Source organism: Quercus suber, unplaced genomic scaffold (genome assembly GCF_002906115.3).
Source record: "Quercus suber isolate HL8 unplaced genomic scaffold, Cork oak 2.0 scaffold_11, whole genome shotgun sequence".
Lineage (NCBI taxonomy): Eukaryota > Viridiplantae > Streptophyta > Magnoliopsida > Fagales > Fagaceae > Quercus > Quercus suber.
The window spans coordinates 1,145,590-1,151,586 of record NW_027069477.1 but is presented as its reverse complement, the minus strand read 5'-3'; the positions used below and the strand labels follow the sequence as shown (position 1 = coordinate 1,151,586).

The following is a 5,997-nucleotide window of genomic DNA, read 5'->3' as shown; positions in this document are numbered from 1 at the left end:
ATTTAATAGATAGATATGAACAATTACTAAATCAAAACAAACTGGATTTCGATTGTTTTTCAAACATTCATGTGCATGTATTTTAATTTGGATGTCCATACATATATTTATAAAAGGCATGTTCGCAAAAGAAATTTAAAAGGGAAAAATTAAGTTCTATTCCATTCATTACCTGTAGAGTTGCTTAACTTCGCAGACCTTATCATGTGGATCAAATGCTTATTAGGAAGATGATCTGCTGAATTTAGCATTATTAGTAGTGCAAAGGCAGAGATTCCAAACAACCACTGCATATCATTAGTATAACAGAATTCTAACCTGATATAGTACTGGATTCTATGAAGTGCTCCCAAAGATAGTGTTTGCATTATTTGGAATTAAATCAGTTTCCACCTCTTCTAGCATCACATCCACAGGAACATCTACATAAGTTGTCATCTATAACTTCTTTGTCACATCTTTGGAGAATTTCATCATTCAATTGAGATAGCACCAATGTATTTTCCACATTCCCAAAATCAAAATCACATCCAATAATAAGAGCCTTACTAACTGTTTGTTGGTAAATCCCACTGTTTTTCCCAATTTCAAACTCTTAGTAGCACCATTTTTATCATGACTTTGAAAGGTATAGATACCAGAACCATACGAAATAGGGACCTCAAATAGATTTCTATTGTTGGTTTCACTTTGAAGGGTAAAGGTACCAGGACCATACAAAATAGGAACATAAAATAGATTGCCAGCATCCACTTCACTTCTAGTACACATCTCAACTTGAGTTCGGCCAACTCTTTTCTTATATAAAATCAAACTTCTTTTTGACCTTCTAGCTCGTGCTTCATCCATAGCTATCTCAAGTAATATAATTGTATTATTGAACCATTAACACAATATTACCACTAAGTACTCACCATATTTGTTAATCACTAGAAAATTTATTGACTGGAAATATACAAAGTTCTAGTAGTTTGTGACTACCATAAAAATGAAAACGTTAAAAGCTCTAACGAAAAGCATATTAACAATCAGTTGTATAATTTACCAGTAATAATAAGGACATTATCACTTATCAGTAAAACAGTAGCTGACCTTTGTTAAGAGAAAAAGAAATTATTAATGCATTATCGGGGCAAAATACTAACCATATTTTTGTGATCAAAACATAATAATAATAATAATAATAATAATAAAATTTAAAAAAAAAAAAAAAATACTGACATTTGTTAAGAAAATAAGCAGTTACTATGCAATATCACAACTAAGTACTTGCCATATTTTTTAATCACTTGAAAATTTATTGACAGGAAAATAGAAAGTTCTGGTAGAATTGTGACTACCGTTAAAATGAAATCATTAAAAGCTCTAATAAATAGAATATCAACAACTTATCATATAATTGACCAATAATAATAAAAACATAAACAATAAAAAGAACTGACTTCTGGAAAGGCAAGAAGTAGTTAAAAAGCCTCAGTTCATTGGCAACAGAATTTCCAAATTTTATGACAATCTCCTGTGAACAAAAAAAACACCCCAAATAAGAACATAAACTGTAAATATATATATATATATATATAAATAAAATAAAATAAAATAAAAAAGGAGTTGGCCGCATACATATTATGCTAAAAATTCCTATAGTCTATCTTTTTTGAGGAATCCTATAGTCTATCTTATTCCTCTTTAGTATATGGATCAAATACAATTGCGATACATCTACCAATTAAGTACGATTTTTGACTTGCCTTCTTCAAATAGTACAGTTTAAGCCATATGATAGACAGCAACCAGTTTCTTTCTAAGAGAACATTTGTCAAGCAATTGTCATGCCTTATTATAGACTAAATCCACATATATCATCCTACCCACGTAAAGAGAGAATACGTCATCCCATTTCAAATATCACACAACCAACACAAACATACACAGAAACCAAGCCAAAATCATCACCTAATTGAAAACATACAAAAATTAGAACTCTTATCTCTGAAGATTTATTATATCCACTATAGCTAACCTTTGTTGAAGATAAGCCACTCAAAATACCTGATTTTGTTGCTAATAGACTTTCTAATGTAGGACAGAATCTACAATTTAATTTTTGTAATTATTGAATTTTAATATTTTTATGTAAAAAAAAATGTTATTTTAGATTTAGGTGATTTATTTCCTTGTTTAGGTGCTTTTAGTGCTTTTTGGGTCAAATTTGATTCCTATTATGGTTAGGTATTAATTAGGAGTTATTTTAGAATATAATTTCTTGTCTATCAAGTTTTATAGAGCTCTTCACATATAAATAAAAAATAAAAAAATAAAAAGTTTTACGGAGCCCTTAAATAGGCCCTAAGTCTCTACACGTTTTTTAACAATTATTCAATTAATAAAATTCAGACTTTTGTCTTTCTATTTTCTGGTGGATTCTGGACCCTTTCTCCTCATGGATTCAAGGACCCTTGTAGATTCAAAGAACCCTCATGGATTCTCAGTTAATTTCAAAAGCAAGCGTGTTTTGTTTCTTGTTTTCTAAAAGTAGACATGTTCTACTTCTTGACACTTCTACCTCCTGCATTAGTTGGTATCAGAGCCTTGATTTATCCTAGTCTGGTGGCTGATGTATGAGATAGTAGCAATTCCGGTGACAGAAAACTTAGAAAGCATTACGTGACGTACAGCTAGCACTCTAAAATATCTTTGTTAGGATGCCATCGTTGGAGCATGGAAACAATAGGGATAACTGTTACAGAGACATAACTTACGCGCAACCTATTCGTAAGAAATCTCATATAGGCCTTATGAGAGAATTGTAAGTTTTAATGGTTATTTTATTAAAAGAAGATTTTCTTGATTGGTTACTTGATCTAGAGGATTTATTTGACTATGAGAATGTTTGTTATGAGAGAAAAGTTGGACTTGCTTTGTATAAACTTAGTAAGTATGCCTTATGTTGGTGGGAAAGAGTACAATCTGATAGAATCCGACAAGGTGAAGACAAATTTCGTTCATGGCCAAGGATAAAAAAGATGCTTGCTATCAGATTTTATTTATTGGATTGTGATTAAATTTTGTAGTATAAAAAACAAGATTATTATTGGCCAAGTTCATACTTTAATTATTTTGAAGAGCCATATATTCCACCAATAAGAGAGGAATTGCATGTTGAAGAAAATATTGTTCTTGAAGATTATGTAGAAGTCAAAGAACAAAATATAGAGATTTCTGAAGAAATTCTTGTTATGGAAGAAGATCCTCAAATCAAGATTATTGTGGAGGAGAATAATGAAGATCCTATTATAGAGGAAGATCTTGAAGTCGAGATGATAGAGACCATTGAGGAAGAAATTGAAGAGGAAAGTTTCAAGGATCTCAATGAAATCAAACCATATGATTGTTAATCTCAAGATCCTTTATTTTGGTGGTAAGCAATACACCGAAGTTTATTGATTTTATTGGGGTTGATAGATTTGATTCAATTGTCAGCTCCTATTTGGTAAATCTCTACAAATATTTGAAGACTAAGGAAAAAGAAATTCAAGTTGATTTGTTTATTCCATTAATGAGTTGCAAGTATGGAAAGAAAATCAAGGGGCTCAAGAATTCCAAGTATTTGTTTATTTGGAGCGGAAGATTTTAGATTTCGAAGATGAACTCGAGGACGAGTATGTTTCAAGTGGAAGGGTCTGATGTAGGACAAAATCTACAATTTAATTTTAATATTTTTATGTAAAAAAACGTTATTTTAGATTTAGGTGATTTATTTCCTTGTTTTTAGGTGCTTTTACTGCTTTTTAGGTCAAATTTGGTTCATATTATGGTTAGGTATTAATTAGGAGTTACTTTAAAATATATTTTCTTGTTTGTCAAGTTTTACAGAGCTCTTAAATAGGCCCCTAAGTCTATACAGATTTTTTAACAATTATTCAATCAATAAAATCCAAAATTTTGTCTTTTAATTTTCTGGTGGATTCTAGACCATTTCTCCTTGTGGATTCAAGGAACCCTCGTATATTCGAGGTTATTTTCAGAAGCAAACGTGTTTTGTTTCTTGCTTTCTAGAAGTAGATGTGTTCTGCTTCTTGCCACTTCTGCATCACACATCACTTTTCCAATTCTATGACAACCCCTGGTAACAAAAAATATATATAAAATTAAATTAAATTAAATTTTAAAAAAAAAAAAAACTCACCTATTAATAAAATAAAACTCAAAGACCCAGGACCAACAGTTACAAAAGTACATAAATACCCTTGAATCTAGAAAAACAAAAACAAAACAAATATATATATATATATATATATATATTAATAACTTTATTAACCACCCCCTCCTTGAGCTTTGCCTTAATCTTATGCTGCCAAAGAGGGTATTTTTTTTCTCTAGCCATGCAATGGTTGCACCGTCAATAGTATAAAGACAATCCAATTTGGTTTCCAATACAATGCATCAGACAGGACAGAATGTTTGATGTGGATTATAATCCTGCTATAACAGGATTATCTAATCCCCAAGTGGAGGGGTTGATGGTGGAATAAGTATCCCATAATGTGGAATAAAATTACCAACCTTCAGAGAGAGAGAGAGAGAGAGAGAAGGAGATGCAAGTTAGACTTATGAGGCACCAGCAGGGAAGGTATGGACACCTCTAACTAGATCTATGTCATCTTATCACTCCATCCCTTGCAATTTTATTTTGAAACTTGCAAAAATTGAAGCACAAGCACATCCACTGCAAATGCCTACAAGGATCTATTAATTAATAAAGTACATAAGAGAGACATGTGCAAGATTGTTCCAATTTATGAGGGCTATCATGGTCCTCTAGCAAACTTTTTCTATCATTTTAACTGCGCAATTACAAGATTGAAAGGCAAAGGGCTAAGTCAATAGTTTGCAAGCTTGGTTAGACAGCTACTATATATGTTATCTATGGCTTAATCAAAATGCAGAATTTATAATGGGAGAATCAGAAATGAGGGAATTCTACAGGCCTAAGCATTGTCACCTACATAAGTGATCATCCAGGTAAATTACAGTAAAAAATGTCATCAAAAAATTTATTTAATTGAGAAAATAATTACAGAACGTACAGGAAGGGTCTCCCATATTGCTTCGTCACTCATGCTTTCTTCATCTCCAGGCATTAAAGCCCTACACATCCTATATTAAAAGACAAACCAATTACTCAGGGTTATTTTACTTATCAACAATTTACAAAATGAATTAAAAATTGAATAAACGTATTAACATAACCTTTTAAATTTGAATTAAGCAATAAAATTCTTACACTAGAGTTTAAGACCAATGGACTCTAGCTCAAATGGGACTTCCTCCCCTTGTAAGAGCAAAGGGGAGGGTAAGGTCATGGTTTGAAGACGTACTGTGTGAAAGTGTAATCACCAAAAAAAAAAGGACCAGGATTAAGGCTTGATAACAGAAAGGGAAGACATGGAAAATGTACTTTGGTGAGTAGTTGGACCATAAGGAAGGGCAAGAGTTGACAAAATGCATGAATTCCTCAATGGAAGTGTTGGGTAATCACTTCTTCCTGTTAATATATCCTTTACCCTGTGGCAGTAGCTATGGTTGTGTCTGCGGAGTTAATCAGGATTCTGTTCCAAAATTTCTTGTAGAGTGAATTGCACCATTATTATAGAAAATGAACGTTGAGGCATCGGCTTAACATCTTTAAAAAAATGCTCATTACCTGATATTATCAATCAGAATTGCTATTTCAAATGTCAACAGGGGCAGAAAGACAATCTTCAAGTTTACAACTGCAAGAAATTCAAGTTTGCCAAAAACATTAATTGATAAGGTCTGAACAATTGAGAAATGATGATAACAAGAACCCTAAACTGTTTATGTTCATGTAGACAATTAGGGAAGTGCATCAACATGTTACTTAATTAACATTTAAAAGCCGAACAGATGAATGTCATAATCAATTCAAGTATTTAATTTTTTTTCTATCTATCAAAGTTAACTCACATATTTAAT

At 31.6% G+C, this 5,997-nt stretch overlaps 1 long non-coding RNA gene across 1 annotated transcript; it reads right to left on the bottom strand.

The window, feature by feature from the left end:
- Positions 1-4,785: 4,785 nt before the first annotated feature.
- Positions 4,786-5,861, bottom strand: LOC136069921 (uncharacterized). Its single transcript, XR_010631125.1, has 2 exons — positions 5,705-5,861; positions 4,786-5,157 (listed from the first exon to the last, which is right to left on the bottom strand). It is a non-coding gene; the product is annotated as an uncharacterized LOC136069921 (long non-coding RNA).
- Between the last annotated feature and the right edge of the window lie 136 nt (positions 5,862-5,997).